Source organism: Suncus etruscus, chromosome 2, assembly GCF_024139225.1.
Source record: "Suncus etruscus isolate mSunEtr1 chromosome 2, mSunEtr1.pri.cur, whole genome shotgun sequence".
Taxonomy (NCBI): Eukaryota; Metazoa; Chordata; class Mammalia; order Eulipotyphla; family Soricidae; genus Suncus; species Suncus etruscus.
Genome location: NC_064849.1, coordinates 20,942,758 through 20,967,809, shown reverse-complemented (window position 1 = coordinate 20,967,809; position 25,052 = coordinate 20,942,758). Strand labels below are relative to the sequence as shown.

At 42.4% G+C, this 25,052-nt stretch overlaps 1 protein-coding gene and 1 non-coding gene across 2 annotated transcripts in view; both read right to left on the bottom strand.

The window, feature by feature from the left end:
* DNER (delta/notch like EGF repeat containing) overlaps positions 1–25,052 on the bottom strand; it is a 341,370-nt gene that overhangs the window by 300,985 nt on the left and 15,333 nt on the right. The window lies entirely within an intron of this gene.
* On the bottom strand, positions 20,150–20,256 carry LOC126003120 (U6 spliceosomal RNA). The gene has a single exon (XR_007493661.1). It is a non-coding gene; the product is annotated as a U6 spliceosomal RNA (small nuclear RNA).

The window sequence follows — 25,052 nt, the reverse complement described above, 5'->3', positions numbered from 1 at the left end:
GCCAGGAGCAAGCCTGGAGCATCACCAGGTATGGCCCCAAAACAAAAACAAACAAACCTGCTGCAAGAATTTTGCTGAAATAGTAACACAACAACAAAACTTCTTTGAAACAAAAATAAAAATAATACCAGCTATGCCACCAAACCACCAAGAATGATATTTCTCATTCAGGACCAGGCTGCCTGAGGAGACATGTCAAGTCTTCCCTGTTGAGGAAGGTTCTGGGCTAAGTGCATCTGTATCCTGTTGGCCAAGTCTACCCTGGCAATGCTTGAGGTCTCAAGGCCAGAGCCAGTCATATTGGAGACCCAAGCAGGGCTCCGTGTTGGTCAAGCATTTTGCCCTTTCTCTTAGCTATCTCTCCAGCCCCCAAAACTGAGATATAAAGATGCTTGGTATGCAGGATGGCCTATGTCAAGCCCAGGCCTGCCAGAAATCCCCAACAGGGCAATGAAAAAGCTTGAATCAAAGAGAAACAGCCCCTTCTTATGCTGCATGTTTGCACTCCAGGATTCTGTCTACTCAGGGATAGAAACACCACAAATGTTTCTTTATTCAACCATAGCCTTGAAGTTTCTATAATTAGGAAGGTGGTATGGGTTGAACTATGCCGTGAAGTTCTAACCCTCAGAACGTGAGCTTATTTGGAAAGAGACAGTGATGAAAGGAAACAGGAAAAATGAGGTCACTGGGACTGGCCTTCCTTCAGCACGTTGGGGTCCATTTCCAAGGGAGAAAGCTGGACACAGAAAATGGAAATGGACAAAAAAATGGACATGGGGAAGAAATAAGAGAAATAACCATGGAAAGGAAAAGGCCATAGGCCCAAGCCCAGAAAGACCCCAAGTTACCTGTAACCACGAGGTGAGAGGAGAAATAAAACAGCTTTCTAACGGCCAGACCTGCTGCTGGACGCTTGACTTTAGACTTTCCATCTCCAAACCTTGAACCTATCTATCTGTTCCAATTCCTTCAGGCCACTTAGGATGCATTATAATATCACACACACACACACACACACACACAGATTTTCTGTTCTGGTACTAATTCCAGAAACAAAATAATGTCACCAACCATCTGTCCTTGAGCATCTTAATGGTCACACATCAGAACAATAGGGACCACAGAGTCAGGCCCCAGAGATTCCAAAGTGCCAGGGAAAATGCTGAGGCAAGAATTCTTAGGAAAACTACATTAAGAGCCCAGCAATGGCTGAATTTTCAGATGCTCCCTTATTCAAAGTAATTATTTTATTTTTTATCTTTATTTAAACATCATGACTACAAACACGACTGTAGTTGGGTTTTAGTCATAAGAAGAACACCCCCCCACCAGTGCAACATTCCCACCACCAATTCAAAACTCCATATCCTTCCACCCACACCCCCTGCCTGTATTCGACACAGGCATTCTATATTCAAAGTTTTTTGGTTTTTTTTTTTTTGGTTTTTGGTTTTTGGGTCACACCCAGTAGTGCTCAGGGCTTACTCCTGGCTCTATGCTCAGAAATCGCTCCTGGCAGGCTCAGGGGACTATGGGATGCCGCGATTCGAACCACAATCCTTCTGCATGCAAGGCAAATGCCTTACCTCCATGCTATCTCTCCAGCCCTATATTCAAAGTATTTTTAATGGAGCAATAAGTTAAGTAGATGGCAAGGGAATTTCAAAGTGCCTGTGACTGAGGAAGCTTGGAGACTTCAGAAACAATGCATGGAAAAAGATGGAGGAGGCAGATTAAGTGACCCAGGGTGCAAGAATGACCAACGTAGGAACCATCCTACACACTTTCCTCCCTGCACCACAGCCAATGTCCCCACAGACAGGACACCTCAGCACCTCAAACAGCCATCCAGGCACAATCAAGGAGGATACACACAGCCATGGATACACACTGACAGACACAAGAGAATGGAAGTGCTCTGAATGAATGGACAATGATTCCTTCAGCAGGCACGTCATTCAGATGGAGCAGCAGAGTAGGGCCAAATTGACTGATAGGGGATGGATTCACTGACGACCTGATCAGGGCCCGAGCAAGATTCCAAAGTAAGAACCTCCATCCAAATCCTGTGGCCACCCACATTCTCATCTGACCCCCAGCCACCTTGCAGACAATGGTTATGTCACTGCATGCACCCTAGGTGCAAAACAAACAAACAAACAAACAAACATACACACACACACACACACAATTAGGCTGGAGTAATACTACATCAGGTAAGTCACTTGCCTTGTATGTGATGGAACTGAGTTTGATCCCTGGCATCCAATATAGTCCCCAAACACTGCCAGGAGTGATTTCTGAATGCAAAGCCAGGAGTGAGCCCTGAGTATCATGGGGTATGGTCCAAAATCAAACAAACAAAAATCTAACACTAGAAATGTAACCCCAAATAAGGGCATTAGTAGAGAAAGGAGAGAAAACAGCAACCTTTAATAGTGATATTTAAAAAGTTCTAATGCATTCCACCCCACCTCTTTTAAAAAGAGATGGGGAGTGCAATACAGTTGACAGTGCAAGTGCTCATTCCTGGTTCCATATTTGGAGTGGCCTCTGTCTGTAATAATGGAACCAGATATGATGCCAGGGACCAAACTGGTCAGTCGCAAGGAAGGCAAATGCCTTAACCCAGGGCCCTCTGTACAACATTTTGTGGCCCGCGGCCGACCTTCAAATATTGCAGTATTCATGATTATTCACTTACTGAATAATCACAATAAAAATCGCATTAGTAAGAAAAAATCGCATTAAACATTCGCATACCCCGAGCAGTTCCGTTCGGGGTATGCAAATGTTTAATGAGATTTTTTGCGATTTTTTTTCTTACTAATGCGATTTTTTAATTGCAAATATTCAGTAAGTGAAATTCCTTATGCGGCCCTGCCTCACTCCGACTTTGCCTCCTGCGGCCCCCAGATAAATTGAGTTTGAGACCCCTGCCTTAACCCCTGTTCTAGCTCTCTGCCCATCAGCTCATCTTTAACCATAATTTCTCACCCAGAATTAATCGTTATCTTTGGCCTAAATGCAAAGATTTATTAAGGGGAGGCAGTAGACATCTATAAAATGCTCTCAATGGTATTTTAAATACACATTTAATAGAAAAACATGGTTACAAAAGAGTTGTAGAGATTTTTAACTTACTAGTGCAAATTCTAAAACATGCCTCTTTACTATTCTTCGTTGAACCCACTTTTTGTTTAATATAGGCTGAAAATAATACTACAATCATTTGTCATAGTTCTTAGCATGAGTTGTTAAAAGCATTAATCTTGGGAAAAGGATATTTTCACTTCTATACTCGCAGCAGCATTATTCACACAAATCAAAATCGTCAACCTATGTGCCAATCTACATTATGGAAGAAGCTATAGGATATAGTCATGGATACAACTTGGTCTTCAAGATGACAGGCTTAGGTTGGAGAGCCAGAACCTCAGGAAAAGCATTTGCTTTTCCATAAAGCCAACCCTGGTTGGATACTTCACACTCCAGATGTGTCCTGAGGAGTGACCCCTGAGCACAGAATCAGGAGTAAGTCCTGAGCACTTCTGGGTGTGACCCCATAAAAAAAATAAAATCATGTTTTAAGGTAAAAAAGATGGATGAATCTTGAGATAATTCTGCTAAAAAATGAGTAAGGAAGTGAAAGACCATGCATTATTAATAACTAAAGAAACTAACCAGTCAGACACAACAAAACTCATTCCTATCTAGACAGGTTGGAGGGAGAGGTGGAAGGAGGAATGAATAGACCGTAGTGGGGGTGACAGAAGATGGCACTAGAACTTTGGTGGTAAGAGTTTCAACAATTACACATACCTGGAAGTATGCAGCTAAACCCCTAAACTGCTATAATAGTATAAACGAGTGTCAAAGTAATAAATAAGTACATATTAACACTTTTTTAAATTCCTTTGAGAAAACCTACTGGGCATTTCATCAACAAGACTTGACTTACCACCCAGCTGTTCATCTTAACAGAAATACTCAACTCCACCCCAACTGCCCCAGCAGCACCCCTGCCACCACACTCTTAGTCCCTGCCTTCATTTGAACCCATACTTCATTATGAGGCAGGAGAGCACATCTGCTCTTTCACCTCACACTTGAGGCCAGTTCCTTTGTTCTGGGCACCAGATTGGAGCATGGTCCCCTTACCCACAAAGGCCAGGACACACAAAATCAGATACAGGAATGGATAAGGGGGGCCCAGAAGTCAATTCAACCTGAAAATGCAATTAATCAGGAGGCACCTGGAGAAGACATATAGGATCATGTAGGGGTAATTCTAGATTCACTCCGTCAAAGCACAAGACAGAACAAAGTCATGGACAATAATGGAACTGTGAAACTCATGCACTATAGAAGAATCCTCATGTATGGAAGAACAATGGGGAACATCTGGACATCTCACTACCCCACTAGAACATAGCTGTCTTCTCCAGAAGACCCCTCCTGCACAGCTATCCTCTAAGCCCAGCTTTCCTGGCCAATGGGCCATAGATCTCCCTCCTCCTACTCATGCCAAAGTTCCTGCAGAGCAGACTGTGGGCACCTAGTAATTCACAATAACAGAAAACACATGACGGCCCCAATGCCTAGAAAGTCTCTAATCTCATCCATCTCACAGCATATTATCACCTATCATTACACTAGCTCAACACCAAGTCCTAGGGAATCCTGGTACACCCTACTAGGGAAAGGAAAAGAGCTTCCAAGTTCTTTCTGAGAGGCAATATTCTTTCAAACAATGTGATTCCTTAAGTTGAGTCCCGGTTCAACTCCAGAAGAGTTCTCTAAGCAGATAGTCCCCTGGTATACCTTCACCGGAAAGCATGCCTCCGACACATGCACTTCCATTCTTTCATTTACAAAAACTTCAGTACTTATTAGGTTAGTAAATGTCATTTCAAGACACTGCAATCGACTCAACAGATCGGCAGATGCTATGCACATATTCCAGAGAAAATCATATTAAAGGGGGAACAGAAATCAACAAATATAAGCAAGTCAGAGAGCGGGAGATAGATCACGATGAGTGAGGAGAGCATTCCAGGAAGTTCCTGTGGAAAGGCCATGCCTGAAGACAAGTCTGCATTTAGCATCGTGGCATTTGAACAGGTGAGAGCACATGCCAAGATGAGTTGGCAGATATGTCTCACCCTCTCGATGAGCCATATCTCCACCCAGGAAACTGCACACTTTTGCTGTGGCACCATCAACCAAAAGCAGCATGTAGAGTAAGTAGTAGCTGGGATCAAACTTGCTGTCTCTTGTCTGCAAAGTGGGTGCTTGCCCATGGAGCCCTCCATACTTTTTCAAAGCTCATAACCCTGTATAAAATCAGGAGATGGATTGAAATTTCTTTCATCTTTCAAAGCTCCTTCAAAATGCTCTAAGGAATATTGGCAGGAAATTCTCTATGTTCTAATTATCCTCACTAGGGGAAACTTTATTTGCCTGTTGTATTTGCTTATCCAGCTCGATTCCAATATTTCACTGGGGTTATGAAAATACTCATGAGAGTTCCATAAGTGCTATTTCTCCAGAAGCCTAATCAGCCAAGCAAGTGGCCTCCTCAGAATCACACCTGTGACTGTATCTGGAAACTACAGGGGTGAATCCAAAGAGGGTTAGAGTGGTGAAGGGAGAGGAAGATGAAACAGTGACTCTAATGGGGGTGCCTTTCTGATAACCCCTGGAGACCTACAAAGATGACTCCCATTCCTGGCACTTTGCTTTGTAAATCACTGTGCCTCAATTTTGTTTGTTTTGAAGCCACATCCAGTGACACTCAGGGTGTTGTTACTCCTGGAATTGCACCTGGAAGGGTCAGGGGACCACATGGGATGCTGCAGATCGAACTCAGATCAACCATATGCAAGGCAAATGCCCTACCCGCTGTGTATCACTGCAGCCCCAAGCCTTAATTTTAAAAAAAGATGTTTTAATTAAAGCAAGAAACAAAGCATCTAAGTTGGAAGGATGGCAATATAAGGAATGAGGGGGTAGCAGTAGAAGAAGAGAAGAAAGGGGAAAGGGAAGGGAGTGAAGAGAAGCGGGAGAGGTGGGGAGCAGGGACAAAGGGAGAGGAGAGAAGAGGGTGGGGGAGAGAAAAGAAAGAAAGGAGCCAGAGCAGTAGCACAATGGTATAGCATTTGCCTTGCATGCCGCCAGCCCAGGTTTGAGCCTCAGCATCCCATATGGTCCCTGGAGCCCTCCAGGAGTGATTCCTGAGTGCAAAGTCAGAAGTAACCCCTGAGGAGCTGGAGTAGTGGTGCAAGAAGTGGGGCATTTGCCTTGCATGTGCTGACTTAGGACAAACCACAGTTTGATCCCCTGGCGTCCCATATGGTCCCCCAAACCAGGAGGGATTTCTGAGCACATAGCCAGAAGTAACCCCTAAGCGTCAACGGGTGTGGCCCAAAACCCAAAAAGGAAGGAAGGATGGAAAGAAGGAAGGAAGGAAGGAAGGAAGGAAGGAAGGAAGGAAGGAAGGAAGGAAGGAAGGAAGGAAGGAAGGAAGGAAGGAAGGAAGGAAGGAAGGAAGGAAGGAAGGAAGGAAGGAAGGAAGGAAGGAAGGAAGGAAGAAGGGGAAGGATGGGGAGAGGAAAAAGGAAGGAAAGGAAGGAAAACAATGGAGAGGTGGTGAGAGGAAGGAAGGGGAAGAAGGGAGAAAAGGGAAAGGAAGCAGAGAGGGGAGGAAGTGTACACTACTGGACATGACCCTTCCCCCATCACACCACCATCCCAGCTGATACCAGGGCACCCCTTTAAGCCCTGCCCAAAAGTGACTTCATGAGCAAATAAAACACTGCTGGTTTCACCAACTGCATTCTGGGAAAGTTTGAAACAATGTGCAGTGAGTGACTGAAAAATGAAACTTAACCCTGAGCCAGAGTGGGAGGAGGGTTCCTCGGTCCTCAACATGGCACCTACACTGGAATCAAAAGATGCAAATCTGCCTCTTTTCCAGCCATGCCTTGCTCAGAAATGTCCTGGGCCTGCCACCACAGATGCCAGCTTAAGATGGCTTAAGAACCTGCACACGGCTGCCCAAACAGGAATAGATCTGTTCAGGAACCCACTTCACTCCAAGCCTGCTGCCCCCACATCCAATGCTCCGGACCATCAGCTGCATGGAGACAGAATCCCCCCAAACCAGTCAGTGACCTACTTGTGGCCCCACCTCCACACAAATCAAAGCAGTGAGGTATTTTTCCAACTAAAGCCAATTTAAAATAATTTGCTTTTAAAGGGATTATAATGAGAAGTCGCCATAGAAGATAATTTAGATGAAAGCTATTCTATGACCTAGTAAAAATGAAAAGACTAAGCGAATGGTTAGAAACAAATGAGCCTGTAGAATACATTTGGGATGAATCACTGAATTTTATCTTCATTCTGGGACATATTTTTCTATCTTTGATGGTTTTCTCCTATCTATCACGACCATGGTTGTATAACAACAACGCAACATGTTGAGAGTACTTTAGTCTGTGGCCGCTTAACAATGCTCACAGCTTTGAAAAGAATGAAGGGCAAAAAGTCTGTAGATTGGGGCCGGAGAGATAGCATGGAGGTAAGGCATTTGCCTTGCAAGCAGAAGATCAGTGGTTTGAATCCCGGCATCCCATATGGTCCCCTGAGCCTGCCAGGAGCAATTTCTTTTTTTTTTTTTGGTTTTTTGGGCCACACCCGTTAGATGCTCAGGGGTTACTCCTGGCTATGCGCTCAGAAATCGCCCCTGGCTTGGGGGGACCATATGGGACGCCGGGGGATCGAACCGCAGTCCATCCTACGCTAGCGCTTGCAAGGCAGACACCTTACCTCTAGCGCCACCTCGCCGGCCCCGCCAGGAGCAATTTCTGAGCATAGAGCCAGGAATAACCCCTGAGCGCTGCCGGGTGTGACCACCCCCCCCCAAAAAAAAAGAGTCTGTAGACAAAATCATGTTATTTGCAGTTCGACCACTATTGAAAAGTTTTATAAACCTAAAAAATATGAGTGCAAGTAAACCCACAAAGCCTTCACACGTCAGCTTCCCTCTTCATATTCACCACATGCCTTATCTAAATTTGAAGCTGATCATTGAATGGATCACCTAAAATTTCTAACCTAGATAATAAACAAAAAAGATGATGAGAATGCTGTTTAAATGACAGCTTTGGGGGGGCAGAGAGAGCTCAACAGGCTGAGTATGTGCTCTGCATGGGGGGAGACAGGGTTCGGTTCCCCAAATGACATCCCCCAGCAAGCTCTGAATTAGGAGAAGCCCCTGAGTACTGCCAGTTATATCCCCTAATACTAAATAAGTAACTGCTGGAATGGTCATTGTTCCTGCATATAAATGTGACCAAACATTCTGTCTGGCCCATGATGCCTGCCAATAAACGCAAGAAAACCAGATCAAACAGAGAATTTAGCTGGAATTATGCATTCTCAGCAAACATTTTTGCCTTCATTTTGAGGACTCTCAATGTAAAGACAAGTTATTTCTTCTTTTGCTTTTGTTTGGTTTGGGGGCCACACCCAGCAGTGCTCAGGACTTACTCTTACCTTTGCACTGAGGAATGACTCCTAATTCCTCGGGCTCAGGAGACTATATAGGGTGCCTAGTGCCAAGTTGGGATTAGCCAAGCAATACAAGCACCCTACTACCTTCTATACTATCACTTTGATGCGTCTTCTACTCCCTCTATCTCTTCAACCAAGGGTCAATGACACCCAGGTACCAGGCACTAAACCAGGCAAACAACTGAGAATAAGTTGGATGTGGGTGAACGTTTCATGGGTCCTGTAGGGTGTGGGATAAGGACATAAATGTACACCATGGAATTCCAAGGCAAGAACTGGGCAGAAAGCAAGTGGGAAACTGAGCTCTATCCATATATCCAGTGGTCAGAGGAGAAGTCCAGTGATATCCAATGGTCCTCTAAGAAATTCAGGAGTGCCAAACACTGGAGGAGGAGAGGAAGTGCACTGTGGGGGAAATGCCTGTGCAAAGGGCTTGAGGCAGGAAAGAACTTGTGCAGATTGTCCATGTAAGTATGAGTGCATGTGTGTGCATATATGCAGGTGTATGAATGCATGTGTGGGGTAAGCAGATGTGTGTATGAGCAGATGTGTGTAAAGACATATGTGTGCAGGATGAGTGTATGCTGGGAGTCTTTTCTAGGATAGAATGTAGAGTTGTAGGATGGGGTAAAAGGGATATTGGACCCATGCTCTATGAAACTACTAACTATTCTAAAAGTCCAAGGGCCTCAAAAAGTCTCTTTATTTGTAGGGAGGGGTTTGAGCCACACCTGGCGGCGCTCAGGGTTTACTCCTGGTTCTACGCTCAGAAATTGCTCCTAGCTCAGGGGACCATATGGGATGCCAGGAATTGAACCCAGGTCCATTCCTGGTCTGGCATGCGCAAGGCAAATGCCCTACCTCTGTTCTATCTCTCCAGTCCAAAAAGTCACATTTAAATAGACAGACCCACAAATTTTTTATTAGTTAATAAAGTTTTAATTGAATCATCATAAGATTGTACAATTACAAAGTTGTTCATGATTGAGTTTTAGTCATACACCTATCTCTTCACCAGTGCACATTTGCTGCCACCAAGCTCCCCAGTTTTCCCTCTGGCTGTCTTTGTGGCAGATATTCTGTTTCTCTCTGTCTCTCTTTTTCTTTTTTAATTTTAGACACTATAGTTTTCAATATTGTTACTAAAGGGGGATCATGCATATACTTTATCTCCTTTCAGCACCCAATTCTTGTCCAGAGGGATCATTTCCCACTACCTTTGGCATAGTGGTTCCTTCTTTGTCCTAACTACTCTCCCCCACTATTTGTGGCAAATTTCCTGCCATGGACTAGACCCACAATTTTCTTCCCACGAACTCAAGGAAGTGTTTGGGGATGTGACATGGACTATCCATTGGGTAGATGGGATATGGAGTGGACTGTCCATCAGGTAGGTGGGAACACTGTGTGAATTGTCCATCAGACAGATGGAAAAGGGGTTTGGACTATTTATCAGGTAGATGACATGTTGGATGGTCTGTTCATCAGGCCCAGCTACATGATCTACCAACCCCACCCCACTCCCACCCAGTCACTCCAGAGCCTACCCCTTCGATTGAACCAACACTTTGAACACTTCAATACAACCAGTCTAGGGACGCTGAGGTGGAACTAAGAATGCTGTGCATAATAGCCTTCAGAACAGTTCATGGAAAACCCAGTTTTCCACTAGTCCAACTGAATCAAGGAACTGGTAGAAAGTTCTAGAAATATTCAAATTAAACCAACAGAAATAAAAGTTAAAGACACTATGGAAACCTGTGTTTAATCAGGACCATCAGTCCCCACTGCCACCCCCTACCAGGAATGCATGCTCAAGCCTGTCCCTTCACATAGCACAGGTCCATTCAGCCACCTCACACATCCACTCAGCTAGAAGCCACATCCTTACTGTGGCAATTAGAACTGTGGCTTTGCACAACATCCACCCCAACCATCAAGCCTCTGACCTTGGACAGACCTTCCTGCCTTCTCTAAACAAGGAGCCTTTGGAATTGGCAAGTCCAGTCATGCTAACACTTTAGGGAAGAACTATCTTTGGACTGCCAGCTCACCTCTATTAGGACACATTATAAATGAAGTCCATGTGGGTGAGAGAGTGCCACAAAAGGCAGTAGTTTGGGGATATTCCTGGCTCTGTGTGGAAGAGACAACTCCCAGTGGTCCTCGGGGAACCATATGTGGTGATGGGGATGAAGCCTGGGTCAATTGCATGCAAGGCATGCACCTTAACCCTTGTACTATTTCTCTGGCCCCATAAAACCATCATTGTTAGCAGAGTAATACATAAAGACTGTTTTAATGCCTCTCTGGAAAGGGATAAAGTATATTATTTCTTTCCAATTTTATTTCATGCACTTTAGACTAATTGTGAAAATAATGGTTCAATGCATTGTGTCTTATATCTTTTCCTTTAATATCATAGACACAAACTTGCCTTAAAAATATTCTCCACCAGCAAAAGCCAGTAAGTGTGGGTACCCTCTCTTGCCCCACCCAAGAGTCACCTTTCGTACTTTCAGGAGCCATGGCAGCCAAAACCACAGCTACAAACTCAGTTACCATATCTGCATTCAGTCAGCTCCTCAGATCACTGTTTTTAAAAGAGATGTAAGACAAGCTGTGGAAAACTAATGGTATACTGGCCATGCAGCTGAAAGCTGGAAATCTCAGGAGGATCCTCCCCACCCTGTCAAAGCCACACTTACTGCACCTATCACTCACAATCACCCTTCACCAATGGCCCAGCTTCACCACTCATCTACCAGGCTCTCTGAAGAGACTCCAATCTAACCAAACTCCAAGTACACTGATATTTAGGCTGATATCTCTAGGAAATATGATGGGAAAGTTATATAGAAATCTACTAAATTCAATGATCTTAAACAGTAACACAGAAGGCTCAACTACCACCAACCATAGCCCACTAAATCCTTAAACAATGACTTCAGTAACATCATGAGATATAACAATTATCTCAAATTGGCCACTGTTGATCTAAATTTTGATCACTCCATTTGCCTTTATGTAATAACAAACAAAATGAAGTAAATTTGTTTGTGCCTGCAAGGGAGCAGGCTAGGGTGATGGATAGCAAAATGGGGGACATTGGTAAAGGAAAGGTCACACTGTTGGTTGGATTGGTATTTGAATATTTAATGACAGTATTAGGAACAACTCAGTAAATCATGATGTTATAATAAAAACTTAAAAAAAGAGAAATTGACACATACAATGGAATACCATGCAGCTATAAAAAAAGACAAAACCATGTAATTTGCTGCACCATGAATTCAACTAGTGGATATCATGCTGAATAAAGCCAGTCTGAAGAAAAGGACAGACAAAATGCTCTTTCTCATATGCAGAACTTAAAGTCATATATCAAAAGGGCAACAGAACCACAGATGGTCCCCAGAACTGAGCATGGGGCTGGAGAAGGAATGGGAGGAACTTCTGAGACCTTGGTAGAGGAAAGTGGGTGTCTTGGTGGTGAATGTGTTGTTCAAATGATGAGAGCATGAAAATATTCTTAACAGTATTATAATTTACAGTACCTTGATAAAAATAAAATAAGCATATTCCACAATGGCCTACGTCAAGTTCTATCTCAGAGCACATCATTACTTAAACATTCTGTTATTCACTTGACTTTGAGGTGTTCTTCAATTTTTTACCATTATAAATAATAGCATACGGAAAAATTTCACTCGGGTCCAAGGATCTTATGGTTACGAAACCATTTTGTTTCATTGCTTTCAGAAAAATAACTGTATTTGTACTCCCAACCTTGACATATGTGTCTCACTTTGCTTCAGGATACATTTACTGCCAATTTCTCCATGCTGCCTGATGCCATTCTATACATTTTAGGGGTGCCTCACTGAAAATCAACATGGATACATTAACTACATGAAGTTCATAGTAAAAGTCTAAGTTTATACTTCTCTACAGTTGTTCCTAAAAATATATATATTTAATGCAACTTGAAATTACTTTGATCTGTCACAATATTTTAGTATAACAACTGCCAAATTTAGACATAAGGCTAAAAGAGTAATTTCACATAATATTTGTATATCCGGCACTGTTTGGGGGCATAATGATCTCCAGATGGATTATCATTCAACTGTATCATAACTGTCACCATTTCTTTCTAGCCTCTTAATCTGACTGGTAATTAAAATTTGATGGCAAAAATCTTCCATTTTGATGTGCAATCTATGCCTATCCTCCACAACAGTAAATAAATATTAGCAAACACTAGAGCTCAAAATCCAAACCTGATAATAAGATTTCCTACTGATAATATTTCCCAATATACTTCATCAATCTGGGTGCTATAAGGACCACCCCCTCCCCAGCCCCCATGACAAAATACACCAAATGTCTATATCTGTGGAAAAATCTAGGTTTGTCCACAAGTCAAGTCACCACCAACTCAAACAGATCTCATATAATTAAAGAAATCTTTAGTGTCCCTTAATTCCATCCAAACTAGATTCTTCTGTCATCACCCCTTAGCACATAAGCAACTTTGAATTTTTGTAGCTTCTGCAACTCTGACTAGGTCACTGTCCTTCTGCCGAATTATAGAAATTGGTGGAAAGTTCTCTCAGCTTGCCCAGCATCAACAGAAAGACTAAGAGGCAAGTGAACATGAGGAGAGAAAATGGGAAAAATGAGAGGGAGAATGGGAAAATAAGGAGGGAAAAAAGAGAAAGAGACAGAAAATGAATCAGAACCATCTCTCTGTCCTAGAATACCAGAATCATCCCTTAGAATTTGTAAAAGAGGACCTATTCTTTATACCTGGAAGAAATCATTCTTAACCTCTATCTGCACTCATAAGAATTTCATCCACGGGGCCGGCAAGGTGGCGCTAGAGGTAAGGTGTCTGCCTTGCAAGCACCAGTCAAGGAAGGACCGCGGTTCGATTCCCAGGCGTCCCGTATGGTTTCCCCAAGCCAAGGGCAATTTCTGAGTTCTTAGCCAGGAGTAAGCCCTGAGCATCAAACGGGTGTGGCCTGAAAAAAACAAAACAAAAATAATAATAATAATAATAATAATAATAATAATAGTAATAGTAATAATAATAAATTTAAAATTTTCATCCACAATACTGGCTCCTGAAAAGAAAAAAAAAAAAACAGAAAGTCTGTGTGCTGAGCACAAGCTTAAATGGGTTTAAGGATCAAAGTTCAACAAAGAGATGTTGGGGAAGCAAGAGGTGAATGCCATGAGGAGAATGTCATGAAAAGGGGTGGCAAAGAATGAGTAGAGAGCATGTTTCATGAGAGATATTTACTTGTTAACTTTGTCCTAAAGGTATCTTCTAATAGGGGCTAGAGCAGTGGTGCAGTGGTAAGGCATTTGCCTTGCATGTGCTAACCTAGGATGGACAGAGGTTCAATTCCCTGGCGTCCCATATGGTCCCCCAAGTCAGGAGCAATTTTTGAGCGCATAGCCAAGAGTAACCACTGAGCATCACCAGGTGTGGCACAAAAACAAACAAACAAAAAAGCTATATTCTCTAGCAGACCTTTTCCACTAAGGCCAAACCCATTTACATCAGTTTGCCTTAATCCTCCTTTTCTGACAAATATCCTTTGCTTTAGACAAATCTTTTTTTTTTTTTTTTTTTTTTTTTTTTTGGTTTTTGGGCCACACCCTGTGACGCTCAGGGGTTACTCCTGGCTATGCACTCAGAAGTTGCTCCTGGCTTCTTGGGGGACCATATGGGACGCCGGGGGATCGAACCGCGGTCCGTCCTAGGCTAGCGCAGGCAAGGCAGGCTCCTTACCTCCAGCGCCAAAATCTGTTTGAAGATGATGCTTGGGGCCTGCAGAGAACATAGAATAGTGGATAGGGCACTTGCCTTGTTCATGGCCAACTCAGGTTCTATCCCTGGCACACATATGGTCCTCTGAGCCCTAAGTAAGCCCTAAGCACTTCTCAATATAGCAATAAATAAATAAATAAAAGTAAAATAAAGATAACATCTGGAAGGAGCCAGAGAGACAGTACAAAGTTCATGCTTTGCAGGCAGGAGTCCTGTTTCTAGGCCCCAGTAATATATGCTTTGTTCTCACTCCCTACTAGTACTGCTAGGAGCAGCCCTTAAGCATCACTGATGTGACCCAAATATCCAAATAAAAGAAAAAATAGAGTCTGAAAATAAAGGGTGAGTTACTCAGCTATTCTTGGGCTCTCCTGGGTAGACACGTGTAGTTTATGCATTTCTTTTTACTTTTTCTCCTTTCGATGCTTGCTGAATTTTTAGTCCAGTTTCTGAAGAAACTAAGGAAACAAAGCTAATTTCTCTTGCACACAACACGAATGACACTTTTATTAGTCAGTGACACCAAATCCTGCTCTTCCTCTGGGCCCATCAAGTCCTGGAAGAAATGTGTCATTTTCCACCAGAAAAGGAGCTGGCTGAGTCCTAACGTGCTTCTACCAAAAACACTTCACTTTGGCAGAGCCAGAACTTTCTAATGATGGCCAAGTTTAGACACATTTCTCCTGCTAAAACCCATCGGAGCATATGTAAAGTTTAAAACCATTTCAAAACTGTTTTATTCACACAATTTATTTTAGCCTTAAAAGTATAGTGAAGGAGGGGGTTCTGGAGTGATGGCACAGCAGGTAGGGTGATTGCCTTGCAAGCAGCCAACCCAGGTTCGATCTCCAGCATTCCATATGGTACCCCGTGTCTGCCAGGAGTGACTTCTGTGCACCACAGGGTGTGGCTCAAACCCCCCCCCCAAAAGTATATGGAAGGAAAAGAAGACAAAATAGTTACATCAGCATATTGGAAAGCTGTGGAGATGGCACTTGGCAGGATTCCACACCAGAAAAATACTCTTTTGGTTTCATTGAACTCAAATTAGATGAAAAGGAAGTGTTCCTGCCTACCAGTGTGAAAATCTGCTGGCATGTCCTGCATTCTAAAAGCATATATACAAACATACAGAGTCCCTCTTGTCAGGATGCCAGGAAGCCTCCAGAGAGGTAGAAGCAGCACAGCAAGAAAAAATCCAAGAGGTGTTGTATTGAAATCATTCCTTCCAAGGGGCCTACAGGATCTGAAAACAAATCTGGCATCTTTAAGATGATGCAAGTAAGGTTCAGTGATCTGCCTGGTTCCCCAAGCCTGACAGTGCTGAAAATGTTTTCCATTTCCAAGTGGGACACCCAATGGACAGCTTGCTTTGAGTAACTACACTTGAAGCTTTGATAGTCTCCTTTCAGAGAGTCATGCTAGTCTTGGATTATTTACAAGAAAACAAATCTTCAAATGACCAAACACCCCACACTCAAGTTTCTCTTTCAAAGTCAATAATCCACTAAATTATCAACCACTACAGTGGCCATGCGCAAGGCAAACACTCTCCCCACTGTACTATTACTCTGTCCTGCATTTCATGGTTTCTTAAGCCTGAACAAACATGTCCAAGATCAACTAAAAAAGCAATTTTTATTCATTTTGTTCTGCAGGGTCACTGGCATAGCTTGGTAGAGGTGGAGGGGCCAGGAGTAACTCCTAAGTGCCACCTTAAAACCTCCCAAAAAAAGAAAGTAATCTAATGAAGCCATAACCAATAAAGTAACCAATAAAGCAGTAACCCAATATTGTGCCTTGAAGGAGAGCAGAATAAGTTGCATATAGTCAACTCACTACAGTTAATCTCTCCCAAAGAGACACAGGAAAGACTATATCATGTCTATTAAATATTTTTTCAAATCCTATTGAAAAATCCCCCAAAGAAGGAATTATCAGGCAAAATTCCAATATGATTCCAGAAAATAGGATATATCTTCCTTTCTGGGACCAAATGATTGGTAGGATAGGGGTAGGATGCTTGCCTTGCATGCAATCAACCCAGATTGGATCTTGTGCACCCAATGTGGTCCCCTGAGCCCAATCTAAAATGACACCTAAGTGCAGAAACAGGGGTAAGCCCTAAAATATGCCAGATGCACTACCCACATAAAGAATATCAACAAAAATAGAAATTTGAGGGGCCAGAGCGTAGCACTGTGGGCAAGGTGTCTGCCTTGCATGCAGCCAACCCAGGTTCGATCCCTAGCTTCCCCTATGGTTCCCAACCCTGCCAGGAGTAATTTCTGGGTGTGTAGAACCAGGAGTAACCCCTGAGTTACTCAGGGGTGTGGCTCAAAAAATAAATTTGGAACACAATAAAGCAGTAACCCAATATTGTGCCTTGAGGGAGATCAGAACAAGTTGTGAATAGGTCCTGGCAAAAAGCCTCATTAATAACACACAATAATACACATGGCAGATCTTATCTCACTAGTTACAACAATTAGAGGCCAGCACTCTCTCTTTAATGAGAATGGTGAGTCACAAAGTACATACTCAGGATTTAATCTGAACACAACTGACCTGCCACTATAATGATTTTTCACTCAGATTCAACACAAGAGTGACAGACATTCAAACAAAAGTCACCTCCACCTCTATCAAGCTATTCCAGTGACCCTGCAGAACAAAATGAATAAAAATAGATTTTATAGTTGATCTTGGAAGGAACAGTCTATTTGCTCAGGCTTAAGAAACCATGAAATGGGGCTGGATGTGATAGCATAGCGGTGGGATGTTTGTCTTGCATGTGGCCCACCAGAGACGAACCAGGGATCATCTCCTGGAATTCCATATGATCCCTCGAAGCTGCCAGGAGCAATTTCTGAGGGCAGAGCCAGTAGTAAACCCTGAGCGGTGTAGTAAACCCTGCCGGGTGTGAGCCCCCCCCCCCAAAAAAAGAAAAGAAACCATGAAATGAAGGACAGAGCAATAGAGCAGTGGGGAGTGTTTGCCTTACCCATGGCCAACCTGGGTTTGGCATCCCGATATAATTCTTGCACTCCCAGAATAACTCCTGAGTGCAGAGCCAGGAGTAGCCCATGAGCATTGTCAGGTGTGCTCCCCCAAAAGGGAGGGAGGGAGAGAGAGAGAGAGAGAGAGAGAGAGAGAGAGAGAGAGAGAGAGAGAGAGAGAGAGAGAGGCCAAGAAATGCAAGTCCCTGTGTGCCTCATAGACATCAGATGATTCTGTGACTATTTGATTCTATTTCCTACAGGCATTTGAATAAAATGCACAAGAATTTTATTTTTAAGGCCTTTGGGAAATTCTTTCCTATACAGCCAGAAAGGTCTTGGTAGACAAAAGGAAGCTGGCAGAGGCTAAGGCATATCTTCCCAATGGAAAGGCTGGTATCTCCCTGGTTTCTAGCAGAACAAATCAAGGCCACTCACTTCATGTGCCTAATTTAAGAATAAAAATAAGGGGCCAGAGAAATAATATAGCGGGAAAGCTTTTGCTTTGGTTTGACCCTCAGCATTACATATGATCCTTTAAGCTCCAACAGGAATAATCCATGAGCACAGAGCATATGAGCACAAGAGGAGGTGCAACCACAGATGAATATAGCCCAAAACCCACTCCCCCAAAAAGAGGGAAGTGAGGTACTGAGGTATTAAATAACTTTCTCAAGATCACAGTACCAAGGGCCAAAGAGAGGGCTCAAGTTCTACACATATGCATGCCCAACATGTGTGAGACCCTAAGTTATGTCCTAAAACCATGTCTTGCACCACATGATCCTCTGAATCCTTCTGGGAGCAGCCCAAAAGCACTGATTTTGGAGTAACTTCCCAGCACCACAAGTGTGGTACAAATAAAAACTAAACAAAATTTTAACCAAGAAGAGTAATCTCCCTCATTGGGGGTTAAGTGTTAACTTAACCAGAATTGGGGCTGGAGAGGTAGTATAGCAGGTAGGGTGTTTGTCTTGCACAAAGCCAACTTGGGTTTGATCACTAATATCCCATATGGTCTCCTAAGTCCAACCAGAAGTGATCCCTGAGCACAAAGACCTGAGCCTACAGTGTGTGGCCCCAAAAGAAAAAACTAAAAATGAAGAATTAATCAGAGCAGTGATGTGATTTAAAAAAAAAAAAAGCCTTGGGGGCCAGAGAGATAGCATGGAGGTAGAGTGTTTGCCTTGCATGCAGAAGGACGGTGGTTCGAATCCCAGCATTCCATATGGATCCCCAAGCCTGCCAGGAGCGATTTCTGAGTGTAGAGCAAGGAGTAACCCCTGTGCGCTGCCTGGTGTGACCCAAAAATACAAAACAAACAAACAAACAAAAAAAAGCCTTGATAGGTCTACAAGTAAACATAAAGAAACCAAATTCCCCATTAAAAGACAAAGGTCAGGGGATGGGATAATATTACAGCAGGTAGGGTTCTTGCTTCTTATGCAGCCATCCCAGGTTCCACCCCAGGCACCCCACATGGCTTCCTAGTCCCACCAAAAGTAAGCCCTGAGCACTGCTGGGTATGGCCAGAAAAAAAAAGGCAAAGGTGAGCAAAGTACGTTTTTAAAAGTTAGGGACTTAGATTTAAAAGAAAAAAGAAAAAAATCAGGAAACTGGAAAATAATACAATGTTCTCCCCACCCTGCTTTGATTCCTGGCACCACATGATCTCCCAACTATCAGGAAACTCTTGAGCACTGAAAGTTAGACCATGTTAACCCCTGAACACCACGGAGTGAGCAAGGAATCCCTGATAGCAGCTCTGTAGCCCTAGCAGCACACCTTCAGGCCCAGTCAGGTGGCCCCAAATCACTAGTGGGATCCTAGAGCCTCCTGAGCAGCATTTGAAAGACCCAAAGGAAAAAGAAGCCCACTCTCTGAAACCCTCCGGAGGCAGCGGCAGACTTAGATTCCTCTCTCTCTCTCTCTCTCTCTCTCTCTCTCTCTCTCTCTCTCTCTCTCTCTCTCTCTCTCTCTCTCTCTCTCTCTCTCTCTCTCTGTTCTCACTCCTATCTCTGTCTCTCTCTCACTCCTATCTCTCTCTGTTCTCACTCCTATCTCTCTGTCTCTCTCTCACTCCTATCTCTCTCTGTTCTCCTATCTCTCTCTGTCTCTCTCTCTCCTATCTCTCTCGAAAATAAAAGAGAAGAAAAAAAAAGAAAAAGAAACAAAAGAAAATATTTGTATAGACTCTTTACAAGAAACCTACCTTACATACAAGAATTCAAAAGAAAAGCAATCTTAGAAAAGGTCTATTATATGAATGCTAGCCACAAAGAAGCAGATACATCTGTTCAAATCTGTATGTGAGAATTTGTATGTGCCAAATAATTTTATTTGTACATAATAGAAGGTTTGTATCAGTCAAATGTTACAGAAAATAACTGTGCAATTGAAATAGTAAAATTAGATATGTTATGTTCTCAAATCACAATGAAATTTCACTGAAAATCAATTATTCTAAAAATATGTAAAAATAAACTATTGGAAATTAATAAAGTCTTGATTAAGTATATCTAAATAATTCATAGGAAAGAAGAATTTCAAGGAAAATTTAAAACTCAAATAAATGTTAATTAAAATACTGTATGGTAAAACTCATTGATATAGCTATATCTGAAAAAAAAAAAAAAAGGAGGTAAAGGAGCCAGAGTCATAGTGCAGCATTAGGACAAACATGGGTTCGAGTCCCAGCATCCCTTATGGTCCCCCAAACCAGGAGCAATTTCTGGAACGCTTCACGAATTTGCGTGTCATCCTTGCGCAGGGGCCATGCTAATCTTCTCTGTATCGTTCCAATTTTAGTATATGTGCTGCCGAAGCGAGCACCAGGAGCAATTTCTGATCACATAGCCAGGAGTAACCCCTGAGCATCACTGGGTGTGGCCCAAACACCAAAAAAAAAAAAAAAACAACAACGGCAAAAGCAAAGTTTTAGTTTTAAATGCATATATTATTGGAAAAAGGAGCTAAAAACAATGATCTCTAAAATAATGTAATCTCCAAATGTGGGGGACTTCAAATTAAACCCAATTAAAAGTAGAAAAAAGAAAATAATAAAGAGCAAAATTTAATAAAACAGGAGAAAAAAAAGCTCATTAAAGCCAATGTCTGACAAGACTGATAAAATCTATAAGTAGCTGACAAGATTATGAAAGAATAATAAAGCACAAATTACACATCTCTATAGGATGTGATGAGTGGGTGCAATGACAGACAGAGTCATAAGTAAGACACAGGATGTTAGAAACAATTCATGTCAGTAAGTTTGAAAAATTGGATAACATAGAGAAAGCACTAGAAAAATACACCCATATATGCATGCTTTAACTTAATTGAATCCCAGAATAAGGCTGAATATCATTATACTTCATTTTTTTGAGTCACACTCAGTGACACTCAGGGTTTACTCCTGGCTATGTGCTCAGAAATCACTCCTGGCTTGGGAGACCATATGGGACACTGGGGGATCGAACCGCCATCCATCCTAGGTTAGCGTGTGCAAGGCAAAAGCCCTACCACTTGCGCCACTTCTCCAGCCCCATTACACTTCATTTTTCTATTAATAATTTAGATTATTTTATTCTCAAAGTTCTATCTTGCTTATTGCTATTGTATTAAGATACAAAGCATAACATGTACCATTTTAACAACTTTTAAATACAAGTGGCATTAAATACATTATCATAGCTGTATAGTCATGTCCACTGATTTCCAGAATTTTTTCTTGTATCACAATTGAAACTCTGCCCTCATTAAACATACTCCTAAATAAATGTCTTCTCCCCTTAGGCCTTAATAACCACCATTCTACTTTCTGTTCTAGGAACTTTCCAGAGTAGAATCATATATTTATCTTCCTGTGACTAGTTTATTCTTCTTAGCATTAAGTCATCCAGATCCATCCATATTATAGAATATGAAAGACTATTCTGCCTTTTGAAAGACTAATAACAAAAATTGCATAAATACACCATATTATTTATTCATTCATCCATTGGTAGACATAAGTTGTTTCTCCTTTTGGTCTTTTTTGTTTGTTTGGTTGGTTGGTTTTGGTCCTGGGGCCATACCTGGCAGTGCTCAGGGCTTACTCCTGGCTCTGCACTTAAGAATCACACCTGGCAGGCTCAGGGAACCATATGGAATGCCTGGAACCTAAGCCGCTGAGTGCAAGGCAAACTCCTTCCTTACTCACTGTACTATCATTCTGGCCCTGATTCTACCTTTTGGATACTGAAACTGATCCTGCTCAAGTCTGTTGATATAATCTATTCGAGTTGTTCTTTTGAATCTAGACTCAGAGTGGAAATGATATTTCATTTCATATTATATATTGAAATTTTGATGAATTGCCAGTGAATTTTTTCACTGTAGATAAAATTTTATGTTCCCACCAGCAAAGTATGGGTTCCAAATTTTTCCCATCCTCACCAACACTAGCGATTCAGGACTTTAATTCTGTTTTATAACTGTCACCTTAAATGGAGTATGAAGTGGTATCTCACTGGGGTTCTGATCTGTATTTCCCCAATGACTAATGTGAAACTGTGATTTACAAGAAAAATAAATTTGGCACTTCAAATGACCAAAATATATCTCTCATACAAACTTGGTCTTCATCCACAGTTCCTGTCTCACAGTTTCCCCGATGCCTTGGAATTTTCTCAGTATTGAAAAGTGTGAAGGTGTCTTTGGCTCTGTTAATGAAGGTACTTTCTGGAAGCACCAAGAGATGAGAGCAGGTTGCCAAGCAAACCAAAATGAGTGGAATGTTGGAACTTCCAGTCTTTCTCCCCACCCCACTTCCCAGGAACAAGCAAGAGGTGGCCTTCAAGTCCTCTTATTTGTTCCTCTGTGTGGTAATGAAGTCTCACAAAAGAAAAACAAGAGAAGGGCCTGAGCGGAAGAACATTAGATAAGGCACTTGCCTTGCATATAGCTGGCTCAGGTTCAATCCCAGGCACCACATATGGATTGCCAAGCACATCCAGGAGTGACCCCCCCTGATCATAGAGCTGGGATTGAGACCTGATCATGGCCAAGTGTGGCCCCAAACCTGTAGTCTAAAATATAAAAGAGCAAAAATCAAATAGTAAGATTTCTGCATTGCTGACACATGGAGATGTGAGGCAAATGCTTTATTTCCATTAAATAAACTTTTTTGTTGTTGTTTAATGTTCTTTACTTAACATAGTGTTCCTTTTCATGTTTATAAATAGTATTTTTTTAATTTTATAAAATCTTTACTTAAGCACCATAATTACAAGCATGATTATAGTTGTATTTCAGTCATAAACAGAACACCCCCTTCACCAGTGCAACCCTCCCTACCACCATAAACTTTTTATATATTAAAGTTATGTTTGAATTAGAGAAAAGTTGTAAAAAGCACTTCCAAAGACTCCAGACCACGTTTTCCTTATCAGACCTTACATTGCTGAGTCTCTGATGATGCTGTTACCCACTAAAGTCATTCCCTTCTTGGGAGCTCCCAGCTTTCCCCTTGTGTCCTTTTATTATGGGAGAGTATCTTGGGCCATACCTGGTAGTGTTTGGGAGCTTTTTATGGCTTTGTGCTGAGGAATGGTGGTGCTCAGGAGTCCCTATGTATTGCCCAGGATTTAAACCAGGTTCAGAGCCAATGCAGCCACAGGCAAGACAAGTGCTTTACATCCTTTGCTATAACTCTGACCCTCTGGTGTTCCCCTTTTCTATTCCAGGGCCCATTCTCTACTAGGAATTCTCCTAGTGCTTCTTGGCTGTGATAGGTTTGCTTTCAAGTGCTAGTTTGGGGTGATTGATAATTTGGGGCAGTACTGATCAAGTATATTTTAGATGGATGGCCCTCCATTAGGATCAGTCTGTTATGGTCCTCATGATGAAATACACACATTATCTCTTTTCTCTCTTTATTTCTCTCTCTCTCCTTAGTAGGATCCCCTGCACTAGACACCATATCCACATGCAATTTTTCTATTCTCCACTGACTGCTTAGTCTTCCTTTCTCTTAAAAAATGATGAGCTGTTTCCCTGTCCTAATATGTAGCTAAGACAACTTGGATCTTCTAATTCCAGGTTTTGTGCCTCCTTCAGCATCAGTCCCTGGATAATTTTGCTTCAGAGAGCTAACATTGAAACGAGGAACTTCAGCTACAATAGCATGTGATCATCAGTGCCAACATCTGGGTCATCAAGATAAAATGTACATCAGAGAAGCAATCCCTGGGACCAGAGTGATAGTTCAGTCGGTTAAGGCATTTTTGCTTTGCACATGCCTAGCTGGGTTATATCCCTAGTACCACATAAGATACTCCAAGCCCTGCCTAGAGTGATCCTAAGCAAAGAGCCAGTACTGAGTCCTGACTACTGCTGAATATAGCCAAAAAAAAAAAAAAAAAACCCACAAAAATAAATAAACAAATAAGCAAGTTTCAAATGCTGGATAATGAAACAGGCCAATGCGTGCATGTGTGAGTAAGAAAGAGACAAAGAGACAGCAGTACAGTTCTACTAAAACATATATTACATGAGGGGGCAGAACAATAGCACAGTGGGTAGAGTGTTTCCCTTGCACACAGCAGACCCAGATTTGATCCCTGGCTTTCTATGTTTCCCTACGCCTGGCAGGAGGGGTGATTTCTGAGCACTGAGCTACGAGTAACCTCTGAGTGCTGCTGAATGTGGCCCAGAAAAAGAAAAATCATATATTACAATATTCTGAAATTACTTACACTGTTGTACCATTACTTAAAATAAGAACAAAAGATTCATATGAGCAACATATAGCTATGATAAAAAAAAAAAAAAGTTCTCAAGAAGTTCTACAAAACAACCGTTCCCACTCACTCATTTGTAAACCTCACTGCCCAAATCCCTAAGGCCATGAACTTGATTCAGGTTGTTAAAGCCTGCTGTGGTTGCTAAGCAACCAGTGCTCCCAGCTCTGTACTTGGCTTCAGTTCTACAGCAAGTGCAGGGGTCCCTCCACCCCAGTGCACCTGGATATCTCCTCACATTGAGCTCATTAAAGACCAACCATGAGCATGCACTCCATCAACCCGCATGAGCTAGATTGTTACAATCACTCAGAAGGTACCAGAACCCACTGTGATTAATGGGAAGGCTTCACGTTGTCTCATATACTTGAGGTGCTGTGCAAGCATCAGGGTCCAGGAGAAGAGATTGGGTGCAGAGTGTTTCTGGCAGTCTGAATGTCTTAAACTTGACAGTTTATGAAGTAAAATCCTGTTTTACCTTTCTGGTCTGTATCCTCTTCAGTGAAATAGGCCAATGGTGATGAGAATCCCCTTAATTCATGGTGTCTCCAGCCCCCTAATCACCCCTCTAGTTCTTCTGAAGTTGTTCAGCTGACAACAGGGATGTAAGTAATGCCCAAATCCTTGGAAAGAATCAGGAGTTCGGGGGTGGAAGGGAACAGTGCTTGGGCCCAGGGTGAGCCACAGTTCAGAGATCACCAGTGGGCAGGCCACCTGCAAGGAAGCCATGGAGGGTGGGGCTCTGCCACGGAAAAAACAAGCATAAACACAGTGTCACAAATGGGAGCCACCCTACAGGCCTGGAGTGGAATTTCTAGGACACTCGCTTCCCTGGTCAGTTGTGTG